Below are 16437 nucleotides of genomic sequence, written 5' to 3'. Positions count from 1 at the left end.
GAAGTCGGACCCCGGTTTGCCCCGGGTGCGCACCTCGCGTGCACCTTGGTGCGCACACCTTGGCTGGGTTGCGCGCCCTGGTGGGCACCATGGTGCGCACCAAGGAGCGCTCCGAAGTGTGCTCCAAGGTGCGGCGTGCACGAAGTCGGAGCCCGGTTTGCCCCGGGTGCGCACCTCGCGTGCACCTTCGCCGCGGTGGGCACCATGGCGTGCACGAAGTCGGAGCCCGGTTTGCCCCGGGTGCGCACCTCGCGTGCACCTTCGCCGGGGTGGGCACCTTGGTGTGCAGACCTTGGCTGGGTTGCGCGCCCTGGTGGGCACCATGGTGCGCACCAAGGAGCGCTCCGAAGTGTGCTCCAAGGTGCGGCCTGCACGAAGTCGGAGCCCGGTTTGCCCCGGGTGTGCACCTCGGGTGGGCACCTTGGTGCGCATGCCTTGCCTGGGCTGCGCACCAGGGCGGGCTCAAGATGGCACCCGCGTTCCTTTTTTTTCACTATCTTTCAAAACGGAAATTTTAAAATCTCATTTTTTTTTGCCTTTTTCTGGAAATTAGTGAAGGCAGCGCATCAAAGGTGCGCACCTCGCTGCCCACCACGGTGCGCAACGCCGGTGGGCACCCGGGAGTGCTTCGAAGTGTGCTCCAAGGTGCTGCGTGCACGTTGTCGGAGCCCGGTTTGCCCCGGGTGCGCACCTCGCGTGCACCTTCGTCGGGGTGGGCACCTTGGCTGGGTTTGCCCCGGCTGCGCTCCGAAGCGGGGTTATTGGAGCGCCGCCTCTTTTTTTGTCGGAGCGTTTGGTGGGGTTTCTCGCATTGGCTCTTCCGAGGCCCGGTTGCCACCCTGGCGCGCACGAAGTCGGAAGTAGGGTTAATTGCCCGGGTGCGCACCTTTGCCAGGGTGGGCACCTTACCTGGGCTGCGCACCAGGGCGGGCTCAAGATGGCACGCGCGTTCCGTTTTTTTCACTATCTTTCAAAACGGAAATTTTAAAATCTCCTTTTTTTTTTGCCTTTTCTGGAAATTAGTGAAGGCAGCGCATCAAAGGTGCGCACCTCGCTGCCCACCTTGGTGTGCTCTGAGGTGCGCACCCGGGAGCGCTACGAAGTGTGCTCCAAGGTGCGGCGTGCACGTTGTCGGAGCCCGGTTTGCCCCGGGTGCGCACCTCGCCTGCACCTTGGCCGGGGTGGGCACCTTGGCTGGGTTTGCCCAGGGTGCGCTCCGAAGCGGGGTTACTGGAGCGCCCCCTCTTTTTTTGTCAGAGCGTTTGGTGGGGTTTCTCGCATTGGCTCTTCCCAGGCCCGGTTGTTGGGTGCGCTCCCACCCTGGCGCGCGCGAAGTTGGAAGTTGGATTAATTGCCCGGGCGCGCACCTTCGCCAGGGTGGGCACCTTGGTGCGCACACCTTGGCTGGGCTGCGCACCAGGGCGGGCTCAAGATGGCACCAGCATTCCCTTTTTCTCACTATCTTTCAAAACGGAAATTTTAAAATCTCGTTTTTTTTTTGCCTTTTATGGAAATTAGTGAAGGCATCGCATCAAAGGTGCGCACCTCGCTGCCCACCTTGGTGTGCTCCGAGGTGCCCACCACGGTGCGCAACGCCGGTGCGAACCCGGGAGCGCCCCGATGTGTGCTCCAAGGTGCGGCGTGCACGAAGTCGGACCCCGGTTTGCCCCGGGTGCGCACCTCGCGTGCACCTTGGTGCGCACACCTTGGCTGGGTTGCGCGGCCTGGTGGGCACCATGGTGCGCACCAAGGAGCGCTCCGAAGTGTGCTCCAAGGTGCGGCGTGCACGAAGTCGGAGCCCGGTTTGCCCCGGGTACGCACCTCGCGTGCACCTTCGCCGGGGTGGGCACCTCGGCTGGGTTGCGCGCCCTGGTGCGCACCAAGGAGCGCTCCGAAGTGTGCTCCAAGGTGCGGCGTGCACGAAGTCGGAGCCCGGTTTGCCCCGGGTGCGCACCTTCGCCGCGGTGCGCACCATGGCGTGCACGAAGTCGGAGCCCGGTTTGCCCCGGAGTGCGCACCTCGCGTGCACCTTCGGCGGGGTTGCGCGCCCTGGTGGGCACCATGGTGCGCACCAAGGAGCGCTCCGAAGTGTGCTCCAAGGTGCGGCGTGCACGAAGTCGGAGCCCGGTTTGCCCCGGGTGCGCACCTCGCGTGCACCTTCGGCGGGGTTGCGCGCCCTGGTGGGCACCATGGTGCGCACCAAGGAGCGCTCCGAAGTGTGCTCCAAGGTGCGGCGTGCACGAAGTCGGAGCCCGGTTTGCCCCGGGTGCGCACCTCGCGTGCACCTTCGCCGCGGTGGGCACCATGGCGTGCACGAAGTCGGAGCCCGGTTTGCCCCGGGTGCGCACCTCGCGTGCACCTTCGCCGGGGTGGGCACCTCGGCTGGGTTGCGCGCCCTGGTGCGCACCAAGGAGCGCTCCGAAGTGTGCTCCAAGGTGCGGCGTGCACGAAGTCGGAGCCCGGTTTGCCCCGGGTGCGCACCTCGCGTGCACCTTCGCCAGGGTGGGCACCTCGGTGCGCACACCTTCTCAATGTTTTCTTGCCTTTTCTGGAAATTGGTGAAGGCAGCGCATCAAAGGTGCGCACCTCGGTGTGCTCCGAGGTGCGAACCCGAGAGCGCTCCGAGGTGCCCACGAAGTCGAAAGTCGGGTTAATTGCATTGTTTTCCCCGGGTGCGCTCCGAGGTGCGCAACATCGGCGCGCACCAAGGAGGGCTCCGAAGTGTGCTCCAAGGTGCGCACGATGGCGTGCACCTCTGGTGCGCACGATTCGGAGCTCGGTTTGACCGGGGTGCGCACACCTTGGCTGGGTTGCGCACCTTTTGTGCGCTCCAAGGTGCGCACGAAGTCGGAGCTCGGTTTGCCCCGGGTGCGCACCTTCGCCAGGGTGCGCACCTTGATGCGCACGCCTTGGCTGGGCTGCGCACCTTGGTGGGCGCCATGGTGCGCACCTTTCGTGCGCTCCAAGGTGCGCACGAAGTCGGAGCTCGGTTTGCCCCGGGTGCGCACCTTGGTGGGCGCCATGGTGCACTCCGAGGTGCCCAAGATTGGTGCGCACCAAGGAGCGCTCCGAAGTGCGCTCCAAGGTGCGCGCGAAGTCGAAAGTTGGGTTAATTGTCCGGTTTGCCTCGGGTGCGCACCTTGCGTGCACCTTCGCCAGGGTGGGCGCCTTGGTGCGCACACCTTGGCTGGGCTGCGCACACCTTGGCACCCGCGTTTCCTTCATTTTAAATTTTTTTTTTTTACAATCTCTCAAGTGGGAAATTCTATAATCTCAACTTTTTTTGCCTTTTCAGGAAACTTTTGAATGGAGCGCATCATTGGTGCGCTCCGAAGTGTGCTCCAAAGCTCTCTCCAGCTGCGTGCACCTGCCCCGGCCGCGCACCCGGCCCCGCCCAGCTTCGCTCACCTGTCCCGGGCGTCTGGTGCGGAACCTTAGAGTAAGAAACATCACCGTGCACCTTGGCCAACGTGCGCGACTCGACCGAGCGCGCACTGGCCGAGGTGCACACCGATTTCACCTGGGTGCGCGCGCAGCACCTCGGGCGCACCGGGGTGCGCGCACAACGCCCGGGTTGCACCGTGGCCTGTGTGCTCGGGGTGCCTCGGGTGCGCGCTCGGTGTCGCCCCCGCGCGCGCGGTAGTGCGGGCAGCGCACCCCGGCCCGGCCCGGCCCCGACGAGAACGCAAACGGGCAAAAGGTTTATTCAAATAGCATTGCGACGCCCGGCGAAAAACTAAAAAAGGGTGCAACACCGGGACTTCCCGGGAGGTCACCCATCCCAGTACTACTCCGGCCCAAGCGCGCTTAACTGCGGAGTTCTGATGGGATCCGGTGCACTAATGCTGGTATGATCGCACCCGTTATGAGCTTGTCGCAGTGTGTACTTAGCAAACCGCGACCCACGTGCGAATCCACCCCGGCCACCCACCCCCGTCGAGGTGCACACCCTCCCTCGCGAAGTGCGCCCCGTTCGCCAAGTGTGAGCCCTGCCCGGGTGCGCGCACCTTGCTAGGGCGTCGGGTGTGCACCCGGCCCGGCCTACGTGCGTGCACCTGGAGGGGGCGTCGTGTGCGTGCAGTGTCCCGTCTGCAACGCGGTGCCCACACACCACCTCGGGCGCAACGACCTGCGCTCACATGTGGGCCGAGTGCACCTTGGTGCATGTTCGGGGCGCCTCGGGTGCACGCTCGATCTTGCCCCGGTGCACCAAGGCGCTCGGTTTGCCCCGGGTGCGCACTTGGTGCAAGGTGGGCACCCAAAATAGGGATCAAGCACCAAAACACAAGTTTCGGGATGCAAAATGGGACCCAAGGACCACAAATGCGTTCCAAGACCCATGATGGGTCCACGAGAACAAAAATGTGTTCCGAGACTTAATAAACAAATATTGGGTTTTAGGAGAAGAAACATGCTCTGATGCCCAAAACGAGAATCGACCCCGAAAAGGCCACAGGCCAAAAGTGGGATGCGAGACAAAAAAAAATGGGACCCGAGGACCAAAATTGGGTTCCCAGGTCGAAGACAGGGCAACCGGACAAGAAACGACCTCTAAGGCTCGAAATGAGTCCCGACGACTAAAACTTGACAAGAAGCACCCATCAGGCACCCAACTCGACACCCATGGGATGCCGACCCACCCGGGCTTCCACCTAGCACACCTTGGCACCCACCCACCCTCGCACCCAACCTCGCACCCAACTTAGCACCTTTGAACCCACATTGGCACTCACCCTGACCCTGGCACCTTGGAACCCACATTGGCACTCACCTTGACCCTGGCACCCACCTTTGCACTCACCTTGGGACCCACCCTGGCTCCCACCTCGGCACCCACCCAGACACCCACCTTGGTTCCTTGGCACCCACCTTGGATCCTTGGCACCCACCCCGACACCCACCTTGGCACGCAACTTGGCTACTTGCCACCCACCTTGGCTCCTTGACGCCCACCCCGACAACCACCCCGTGACCTACCCTGGCTAGGGTTGGTGCACACCCACCCTGGTGCCCACCTTGGCACCCACCCTATGACCCACCTTGGCACGCACCTTAGTACCCACCCCGTTACCCACCCTAGGACCCACCCCGTGACCCACCTTGGCCAGGGTGGGTGCACCCACCCTGGTGCCCACCTTGGCACCCACCCATCCTAGCACCCAGCCTGTGACCGGGCTTGGAACCCAACCTTGCACCCGCACCCGTCTTGGCCAGTGTGGGTGCGCACCCATCCTGGCACCCACGTTGTGACACACCCTTTAACCCACGCACCCTAGCACCCACGTTGGCACCCACCTTGGAACCCAACCTAGCAACTTGGCACCCACCCCGTGACCCACCTTGGCATCCACCATAGCAGTCGCCGACTTGGCACCCACCTCGGCACCCACCTTGACACTTGTGGACCCACCTTGCCACTCACCCTAGCATCGACCCATCCTAGCACCCACCCTGGCACCTTTGCACCCTAGCACTCACCCATCCTAGCACCTAACCTGTGACCCACCTTGACACTCACCCTCGCACCCACCTTGGAACCCAACCTAGCACCCACCCACCCTGACACCAACCCTAGCACCTACCCACCCTTGCACCCACCCTGTGACCCATCTTGGCACCCACCCATCCTACCACTCAACCTATCACCCACCTTCTCACCCACCTTGGCATCCACCTTAGCACCCACCCACACTGGCACCTTGGCACCCACCTCGGGCAAGGTGGGTGCACACCCACCCTGGCACCCAATTTAGAACCCACCGAGCATGTTACCCACCTTGGCACCCACATTGCAGCCCACCCTAGTACCCACCCTATGACCCACATTGGCATCCACACCCTAGCACCCAGGCACCTCGACACCCGCCTTGACACCCACCCTAGCACTGAACCTGTGACCCACCTTGGAACTCACCCTAGAACCCACCCACCCTGTGAACCACCTTGGCATCCACCTTAGCACCCACCCACCTTGGCACCCACTCTAGCACTCACCCATCCTAACACCCAACTTGTTACCCACCTTGGCACCCGCCCTCGCGTCCACCTTGAAACCCACCCTAGCACCCACCCACGCAGGAGCCCACCTTGGCACCCAACCTAACACCCACGCATCCTGGCACCCAACTTGTGACCCACCTTGGAACCCACCCTAGTACCCACCTTTGAACCCACTATATCACCAACCCACCTTGGCACCCACCCTATGACCCTCTTTGGAATCCACCCTAGCACGCACCCACCCTGGCACCCACCATGGAGCGCACCCTAGCACCCACCCACCTCGGCACGCACCTCAACACCCACCTTGGTGTGCGCACTGCGCCAACCTCTCAAAGACCCTATGTGGTGCGCTCCAAAGTGTACACCTTTGGTGCGCTCCAAGGTGCGCACCTTTGGTGCACACCGAGGTGCACACCAAAGTGTGCACCGAGGTGAGCACCAAAGTGCACTCCAGGGTGCACACCAAGGCGTGCACCTTTGGTGCGGTCAATGCAAACGAATTCGGAAGTTGGGGTCGATGTCCTAATCGCTGCTGCAGACTACACGTATGAGAATCGGACAAATAGCTTTATATAGGGGAGGTGTTGCGTTTGATGGGTCGACTCCCCTGGTTGTGTGCACTGCACCAACTTCAAAGACCCTGTCTTGTTTAAGAAGTCAAAAGTTGGGGTGGATGTCCTAATCATTGCTGCAGTCTACGCATGTATGAGAATCAGACAAATAGCTTATATAGGGGAGGTGTTGCATTCGGTGGGTTGACTCCCCTGGTTGTGCGCACTGCGCCAACCTCAAAGACCCCGCATAGCAGAAGAAGTCGGAAGTCGGATTTTGGTGAGCACCAAGGCGTGCACCTTTGGTGCGGTCAACGCAGACGAATTCAGAAGTTGGGGTGGATGTCCTAATCGTTGTTGCAGGCTACACATGTATGAGAATCAGACAAATAGCTTATATAGGGGAGGTGTTGGGTTTGATGGGTCAACTCCCTTGGTTGTGCGCATTACGCCAACCTCAAAGACCTTGTTTTCGTTAAGAAGTCAAAAGTTGGGGTCAATGTCCTAATGGCTCCTGCAGGCTACACATGTATGAGAATCGGACAAATAGCTTATATAGGGGAGGTGTTGGGTTTGATGGGTCGACTCCCCTGGTTGTGCGCATTACGTCAACCTCAAAGACCTTGTTTTCGTTAAGAAGTCAAAAGTTGGGGTCGATGTCCTAATTGCTCCTGTAGACTACACATGTATGAGAATCAGACAAATAGCTTATATAGGGGAGGTGTTGGGTTTGATGGGTTGACTCCCCTAGTTGTTCGCATTACACCAACCTCAAAGACCTTGTTTTCGTTTAGAAGCCGAAAGTTGGGGTCGATGTCCTAATTGCTCCTGCAGGCTACGCATGTATGAGAATCAGACAAATAGCTTATATAGGGGAGGTGTTGGGTTTGATGGGTCGACTCCCCTGGTTGTGCGCATTGCGCCAACCTCAAAGACCCTGCATTGCGGATGAAGTCGAAAGTCAGAGTTTGGTGTGCTACAAGGTGTGGTCGAAGGTGCTCACCTAGGTGTGCACCTTTGGAGCACAGGAAAAGTGCCCTCCAAAAGTGCGCACCTTTGGAGTGCACAAAAGTGCCCTCCAAAAGTGCGCACCTTTGGAGCGCAGAAAAGTGCCCTCCAAAAAGTGCCCTCCAAAAGTGCGCACCTTTGGAGCGCAGAAAAGTGCCCTCCAAAAAGTGCCCTCCAAAAGTGCGCACCTTTGGAGCGCAGAAAAGTGCCCTCCAAAAAGTGCCCTCCAAAAGTGCGCACCTTTGGAGCGCAGAAAAGTGCCCTCCAAAAAGTGCCCTCCAAAAGTGCGCACCTTTGGAGCGCAGAAAAGTGCCCTCCAAAAAGTGCCCTCCAAAAGTGCGCACCTTTGGAGCGCAGAAAAGTGCCCTCCAAAAAGTGCCCTCCAAAAGTGCGCACCTTTGGAGCGCAGAAAAGTGCCCTCCAAAAAGTGCCCTCCAAAAGTGCGCACCTTTGGAGCGCAGAAAAGTGCCCTCCAAAAAGTGCCCTCCAAAAGTGCGCACCTTTGGAGCGCAGAAAAGTGCCCTCCAAAAAGTGCCCTCCAAAAGTGCGCACCTTTGGAGCGCAGAAAAGTGCCCTCCAAAAAGTGCCCTCCAAAAGTGCGCACCTTTGGAGCGCAGAAAAGTGCCCTCCAAAAGTGCGCACTTTTGGTGCGCACCAAGGCGCTGGTTCGGTCGTTGCAGGCGAGTTCGGAAGTTGGGGTCGATGTCCTGAGCGGAGGTGCAAACTACACAGGTGTCGGAATCGGACAAATAGCTTATATAGGGGAGGTGTATGCTTCGATGGGTCGACTCCCCAGGTTGAGCGCACCGCGCCAACCTCAAAGACCCTACGGTATGGATGAAGTCGGAAGTTGGGTCCGATGACCGATTCGATTAGTAGGTATGCTCATGAGGTCGGAATTTGGGTCCGATGACCTGCCATGTGCAGGAAGGCGAATGTTGACACTGTGCGTTGCAAGGTGCACACCAAGGCGCTGGTGCGGTCTTTTTAGTCGAGTTCGGAAGTTGGGGTCGATGTCCTGATCGGAGGTGCAAGCTACACAGGTGTGGGAATCGGACAAATAGCTTATATAGGGGAGGTGTATGCTTCGTTGGGTCGACTCCCCGGGTTGAGCGCACCGCGCCAACCTCAAAGACCCTACGGTATGGATGAAGTCGGAAGTTGGGTCCGATGACCGATTCGATATGTAGGCATACTCGCGAGGTCGGAATTTGGGTCCGATGACCTGCCACGTGCAGGAAGGCGAATGTTGGCACTGTGCGTTGCAAGGTGCGCACCAAGGCGCTGGTTCGGTCGTTGGAGGCGAGTTCGGAAGTTGGGGTCGATGTCTTGATCGGAGGTGCAAACTACACAGGTGTGGGAATCGGACAAATAGCTTATATAGGGGAGGTGTATGCTTCGTTGGGTCGACTCCCCGGGTTGAGCGCACCGCGCCAACCTCAAAGACCCTACGGTATGGATGAAGTCGGAAGTTGGGTCCGATGACCGATTCGATATGTAGGCATACTCGCGAGGTCGGAATTTGGGTCCGATGACCTGCCATGTGCAGGAAGGCGAATGTTGGGACTGTGCGTCGCAAGGTGCGCACCAAGGCGCTGGTGCCGTCGTTGCAGTCGAGTTCGGAAGTTGGGGTCGATGTCCTGGTCAGAGGTGCAAACTACACAGGTGTGGGAATCGGACAAATAGCTTATATAGGGGAGGTGTATGCTTCGATGGGTCGACTCCCTGGGTTGAGCGCACCGCGCCAACCTCAAAGACCCTACAGTATGGATGAAGTCGGAAGTTGGGTCCGATGACCGATTCGATACGTAGGCATATTGGCGAGGTCTGAATTTGTGTCCGATGACCTGCCATGCGCAGGAAGGCGGAATTTGGGTCCGATGACCGAGTTGATGGCGTGCCATGCGCAGAAAGGCGGAATTTGGGTCCGATGACCGAGTTGATGTTGATGGCCCGCCATGCACAGGAAGGCGGAATTTGGGTCCGATGACCGATTTGAAGGCGTGCCATACGCAAAAAGGCGGAGTTTGGGTCCGATGACCGAGTTGATATTGATGGCCCGCCATGCGCAGGAAGGCGGAATTTGGGTCCGATGACCTGACATACGCATGGAGTCCGACTCGGGGGCCGATGTTCGATTCGATGACTTGCATTGTGGGTAAAGTCGGAAGTTGTGGTCTTTGACCCGATTCGATGACCAGACTTCGGCTGCTTGAGAATCGGACAAATAACTTACGGCTGCTTGAGAATCGGACAAATAACTTATATAGGGGAGGTAGTGTTCTCGAGCATCCTCCCCCCGTGCCCGTTTATGTCGATTGATGCTGGTGCTCGACTGGTTGGAGCGCTCGGATGCAAAAATCTTGCACCAGGATTTATCGATTGTGATGGACACGGCAAGTCTCCTGATTGCTATGCAGGAGCTCATCGTGAATCTCTATGCGGCCTTGGTATGGACTCGACCTGCGGAATGGTTCGGCAATGGTAGTCGCTCCAACACGTCCTTGCAATGGCCACAGAGGTGATTCGACTAGAGCTCCAGTCTAGCTTTTGGGTTGCTTGGCGGACTGGTATAGCCGCGATCGAGTTCCGGCCATGAACGTTTTAGATAGCTCTTGGGCTTTCTGGGACGGAAGTCGGAAGTTTGGGCTGTTGTCCGATTTGATGACCATTCTTCGGATGTGTGAGAATCGGACAAATAACTTATATAGGGGACTGTGTTGTCTCACGCAGCCCCCTCCGTGCCCCTCTATCTCGACCGATGTTGGTGCTTGAAAGGGTTGGGATCGCTCGGATTTATAAACGTGCACCACCATTTGTCGAGTGTGAGGGACGCGGCAGGTCTCCTAAATGCTATGCGGGCGCTCTCTGAGAATCTCTATCCGGCCTCGACACAGACTAGTCTTGCTGAATGGTTTGGCACTGGTAGTCGATCCAACACGTCGTTGTTGTGGCCGCCTAGGCGATTCGATTCGAGCCCCCGTCTAGCTTTTGGGTTGCTTGGCGGATTTTGCCCTATCCGCAAGTGAGCTCGGTCCCTAAACGTTCGAGAAACCCGATTGCTATGCGCCGACTCTCTTTCTTGCGAGCCTCCATCTAGCTTTTGGGTCTCTACGGAACGGAAGTCGGAATCTGGGACCGTTGTTTGATTCGACGAGGCAGACTACGGTTGTGCGAGAATCGGACAAATAACTTATATAGGGGAGGTGTTGACTGGAGCATTCTCCCCCGTGCCCCTCTAACTCGACCAATGCTGGCGCTCGAACGGTGGTAGCGCTCGGATTTTCATTGAGCGCCAGCATTGGTCGATTTAGAGGGGCATGCGAGATTCCCGAATGCTATGCGAGGGCTCTAACGGAAATGTCTATTGGTTTCGGTATGGATGCAATTGCGAGTGGTTCGGCAAAGGTAGTCGTTCCGATGCGTCCATGTCGTGGCCAAATCGATAATTCGATTTGAGCCCTCGTATAGCATTTGGGTCTCTCGATGTGATTCCGCATTCCAGTCCCTTTGGGCACTGCTTGAGCCGCATCCCAGGGGGTTCCCTTCCCAATAATCTGCCTCGCAACCCGATTGCTATGCGGTGAGGCTCCTCGGCCGCCTCGGAACTATCTGTGTATCAGACGCATCGCGGGATAAGGGGTTGGCAACGGTAGTCGCCCCAAGCGCGTCCGATGCTTGGACCATTCCGAGGCGGCCCTGAAGCCTCTTCCGTCTAGCCGTTGGGTCCTTCTCGCCGCATCCCTCGCCTCGCACCCCGATTGCTATGCGGTGAGGCTCCTCGGCCGCCTCGGAACTATCTGTGTATCGGACGCGTCGCGGGATAAGGGGTTGTCACTGGTAGTCGCCCCAAGCGCGTCCGATGCTTGGACCATTCCGAGGCGGCCCTGAAGCCTCTTCCGTCTAGCCGTTGGGTCCTTCTCGCCGCATCCCTCGCCTCGCACCCCGATTGCTATGCGGTGAGGCTCCTCGGCCGCCTCGGAACTATCTGTGTATCGGACGCGTCGCGGGATAAGGGGTTGTCATTGGTAGTCGCCCCAAGCGCGTCCGATGCTTGGACCATTCCGAGGCGGCCCTGAAGCCTCTTCCGTCTAGCCGTTGGGTCCTTCTCGCCGCATCCCTCGCCTCGCACCCCGATTGCTATGCGGTGAGGCTCCTCGGCCGCCTCGGAACTATCTGTGTATCGGACGCGTCGCGGGATAAGGGGTTGTCACTGGTAGTCGCCCCAAGCGCGTCCGATGCTTGGACCATTCCGAGGCGGCCCTGAAGCCTCTTCCGTCTAGCCGTTGGGTCCTTCTCGCCGCATCCCTCGCCTCGCACCCCGATTGCTATGCGGTGAGGCTCCTCGGCCGCCTCGGAACTATCTGTGTATCGGACGCGTCGCGGGATAAGGGGTTGTCACTGGTAGTCGCCCCAAGCGCGTTCGATGCTTGGACCATTCCGAGGCGGCCCTGAAGCCTCTTCCGTCTAGCCGTTGGGTCCTTCTCGCCGCATCCCTCGCCTCGCACCCCGATTGCTATGCGGTGAGGCTCCTCGGCCGCCTTGGAACTATCTGTGTATCGGACGCGTCGCGGGATAAGGGGTTGTCACTGGTAGTCGCCCCAAGCGCGTCCGATGCTTGGACCATTCCGAGGCGGACCCGAAGCCTCTTCCGTCTAGCCGTTGGGTCCTTCTCGCCGCATCCTTCGCCTCGCACCCCGATTGCTATGCGGTGAGGCTCCTCGGCCGCCTCGGAACTATCTGTGTATCGGACGCGTCGCGGGATAAGGGGTTGTCACTGGTAGTCGCCCCAAGCGCGTCCGATGCTTGGACCATTCCGAGGCGGACCCGAAGCCTCTTCCGTCTAGCCGTTGGGTCCTTCTCGCCGCATCCCTCGCCTCGCACCCCGATTGCTATGCGGTGAGGCTCCTCGGCCGCCTTGGAACTATCTGTGTATCGGACGCGTCGCGGGATAAGGGGTTGTCACTGGTAGTCGCCCCAAGCGCGTCCGATGCTTGGACCATTCCGAGGCGGACCCGAAGCCTCTTCCGTCTAGCCGTTGGGTCCTTCTCGCCGCATCCCTCGCCTCGCACCCCGATTGCTATGCGGTGAGGCTCCTCGGCCGCCTTGGAACTATCTGTGTATCGGACGCGTCGCGGGATAAGGGGTTGTCACTGGTAGTCGCCCCAAGCGCGTCCGATGCTTGGACCATTCCGAGGCGGACCCGAAGCCTCTTCCGTCTAGCCGTTGGGTCCTTCTCGCCGCATCCCTCGCCTCGCACCCCGATTGCTATGCGGTGAGGCTCCTCGGCCGCCTTGGAACTATCTGTGTATCGGACGCGTCGCGGGATAAGGGGTTGTCACTGGTAGTCGCCCCAAGCGCGTCCGATGCTTGGACCATTCCGAGGCGGCCCCGAAGCCTCTTCCGTCTAGCCGTTGGGTCCTTCTCGCCGCATCCCTCGCCTCGCACCCCGATTGCTATGCGGTGAGGCTCCTCGGCCGCCTTGGAACTATCTGTGTATCGGACGCGTCGCGGGATAAGGGGTTGTCACTGGTAGTCGCCCCAAGCGCGTCCGATGCTTGGACCATTCCGAGGCGGCCCCGAAGCCTCTTCCGTGTAGCCGTTGGGTCCTTCTCGCCGCATCCCTCGCCTCGCACCCCGATTGCTATGCGGTGAGGCTCCTCGGCCGCCTTGGAACTATCTGTGTATCGGACGCGTCGCGGGATAAGGGGTTGTCACTGGTAGTCGCCCCAAGCGCGTCCGATGCTTGGACCATTCCGAGGCGGACCTGAAGCCTCTTCCCTCTAGCCGTTGGGGCTTTCTCGCCGCATCCCTCGCCTCGCACCCTGATTGCTATGCTGTGAGGCTCCTCGGCCGCCTTGGAACTATCTGTGTATCGGACGCATCGCGGGATAAGGGGTTGGCAGTGGTAGTCGCCCCAAGCGCATCCGATGCTTGGACCATTCCGAGGCGGCCCTGCAGCCTCTTCCGTCTAGCCGTTGGGGCCATCTCGCCGCATCCCCCACCTCGCACCACGATTGCTATGCGGTGAGGCTCCTTGGCCGCCTCGGAACTATCTGTGTATCGGACGCATCGCGGGATAAGGGGTTGTCACTGGTAGTCGCCCCAAGCGCGTCCGATGCTTGGACTATTCCGAGGCGGCCCTGCAGCCTCTTCCGTCTAGCCGTTGGGGCCATCTCGCTGCATCCCCCACCTCCTCGGCCGCCTCGGAACTATCTGTGTATCGGACGCATCGCGGGATAAGGGGTTGGCAGTGGTAGTCGCCCCAAGCGCGTCCGATGCTTGGACTATTCCGAGGCAGCCCTGCAGCCTCTTCCGTCTAGCCTTTGGGGCCATCTCGCCGCATCCCTCGCCTCGCACCCCGATTGCTATGCGGTGAGGCTCCTCGGCCGCCTGGGAACTATCTTCGTATCGGACGCATCGCGGGATAAGGGGTTGTCACTGGTAGTCGCCCCAAGCGCGTCCGATGCTTGGACTATTCCGAGGCGGCCCTGTGGCCTCTTCCGTCTAGCCGTTGGGGCCATCTCGCCGCATCCCCCACCTCGCACCCCGATTGCTATGCGGTGAGGCTCTTCGGCCGCCTTGGAACTATCTTCGTATCGGACGCATCGCGGGATAAGGGGTTGTCACTGGTAGTGGCCCCAAGCGCGTCCGATGCTTGGACTATTCCGAGGCGGCCCTGCAGCCTCTTCCGTCTAGCCGTTGGGGCCATCTCGCCGCATCCCCCACCTCGCACCCCGATTGCTATGCGGTGAGGCTCCTCGGCCGCCTTGGAACTATCTTCGTATCGGACGCATCGCGGGATAAGGGGTTGTCACTGGTAGTCGCCCCAAGCGCGTCCGATGCTTGGACTATTCCGACGCGGCCCTGTGGCCTCTTCCGTCTAGCCGTTGGGGCCATCTCGCCGCATCCCCCACCTCGCACCCCGATTGCTATGCGGTGAGGCTCCTCGGCCGCCTTGGAACCATCTTCGTATCGGACGCATCGCGGGATAGGGGGCTGTCACTGGTAGTCGCCCCAAGCGTGTCCGATGCTTGGACCATTCCTAGGCGGCCCTGAAGCCTCTTCCGTCTAGCCGTTGGGGCCTTCCCGCCCCATCCCTCGCCTCGCACCCCCGATTGCTATGCGGTGAGGCTCCTCGGCCGCCTTGGAACCATCTGTGTATCGGACGCATCGCGGGATAAGGGGTTGGCACTGGCAGTCGCCCCAAGCGCGTCCGATGCTTGGACCATTCCGAGGTGGCCCTGAAGCCTCTTCCGTCTAGCCGTTGGGGCCTTCCCGCCCCATCCCTCGCCTCGCACCCCGATTGATATGCGGTGAGGCTCCTCGGCCGCCTTGGAACTATCTGTGTATCGGACGCATCGCGGGATAAGGGGTTGGCACTGGTAGTCGTCCCAATCGCATCCGATGCTTGGACCATTCCGAGGCGGCCCTGCAGCCTCTTCCGTTTAGCCGTCGGGGCCTTCCCGCCGCATCCCTCGCCTCGCATCCCGATTCCTATGCGGTGAGTCTTCTCGGCCGCCGCGGAACTATACCTGTTATTGCTACTGCATCCTTCGGCTGGTAACCTCCTCTGCCGCCTTGGAACGTTCTCTTTGTCGGACGCGTCGCGGGATAAGGGGTTGGCACTGGTAGTCGCCCCAAGCGCGCCCGATGCATAGACCGCTCCGAGTCGACCTTGCTTTCAGCCTCTCACATGCATAGACCTCTCTGAGTCGACCCTGCAGCCTCTCACGTTTAGCCTTTGGAATCTCGCCTCACAACATGATTGCTATCCTTGATGCATCCCTTGCCTCGAGCCCTGATTGCTTTCTTGGCTGCATCCCTCCTCTCCTCACAGCCCGGTTGTCATCACTGCTTCATCCGTCGCTTCATGCATTCTGGCTGCTGGGCCCTTCCCACCGCACACCTCGATTGCTATCTCTTCTGCATCACACACCCCGATTGCTATCTCTGCTACATCCCTCGGCTCTCACTTCTGCATCCTTCGCCTCACACCTCGATTGCTATCAATGCTGCATCCGTAACCTCACACCCCGATTGCTATGCGGGGAGGCTCCTTGGCCGCCTTGGAAATTTCTGTGTGTCGGACGCACCGCGGGATAAGGGGTTGGCACTGGTAGTCGCCCCAAGTGCGCCCGATTCTTAGACCGCTTCGAGGTGACCTCGTAGCCTCTTTCGTCCAGGCTTCCTGCCTTCAACGCCCTTTTTACACCTCGATTGCTATGCGCGGGCTCGTTGGCGTCTATCACCTCTCTGCGAAGAGTGGCACGATGATTGTTGGGGTAAATCGTAGCAGTCCGATCTCTGGCCTTGGGCCATTGTGAGGGCTGATCGATTTCCTGTGCGCATCTCGTGTTCGCCCAGTAACAGACTCGACGACTTGTAATCGGTCTTGTTCCCGATTGTTCCTGGAGGTAGTCTTCGGAACTCTTGGATTTGACCTGTCACTCGAACTGTCCTCTTCCGAGGATGCTTGTGTGTGTGTGCTTGTGCCATTTCCTTGGCGGTATTAACGAGATATTAAAGAGCGGAGTGAGCGCCTCGCCCAGCTATGTTTGGGGCTCTCACTCCCTTACCCGGTGTGCGACCGCTTTGCACGTAGGTTGCGGAGCATCGCGACTCTTTCGATGTTTGGCGGTTGTCTTCCGGTGATGCGTTGGTCCCGAAGTGCACGTTACTAGCATTTCTGCCATTGTTCTCGATCTTTGGCACGTTCCTTCGTTGCAATTGGATATATATCTCTGTTTATACGCGCAGGCTTCTCCCGCCTATTCAGCGCTGTCCCACTCTCAGCACTCTCGTGGTCTCCTTGGCTTCTCTCTCCCGTGAGCGAGCTCTCTTCTCGAGTCTTTTCCATGTCCCATGGAGGTTG

At 59.7% G+C, this 16437-nt stretch overlaps 1 non-coding gene across 1 annotated transcript; it reads right to left on the bottom strand.

The window, feature by feature from the left end:
• Positions 1-3743: 3743 nt before the first annotated feature.
• Positions 3744-3862, bottom strand: LOC131862976 (5S ribosomal RNA). The gene has a single exon (XR_009361911.1). It is a non-coding gene; the product is annotated as a 5S ribosomal RNA (ribosomal RNA).
• Between the last annotated feature and the right edge of the window lie 12575 nt (positions 3863-16437).

Source organism: Cryptomeria japonica, unplaced genomic scaffold, assembly GCF_030272615.1.
Source record: "Cryptomeria japonica unplaced genomic scaffold, Sugi_1.0 HiC_scaffold_54, whole genome shotgun sequence".
Taxonomy (NCBI): domain Eukaryota; kingdom Viridiplantae; phylum Streptophyta; class Pinopsida; order Cupressales; family Cupressaceae; genus Cryptomeria; species Cryptomeria japonica.
This window is presented reverse-complemented; position numbering and strand designations above follow the sequence as displayed.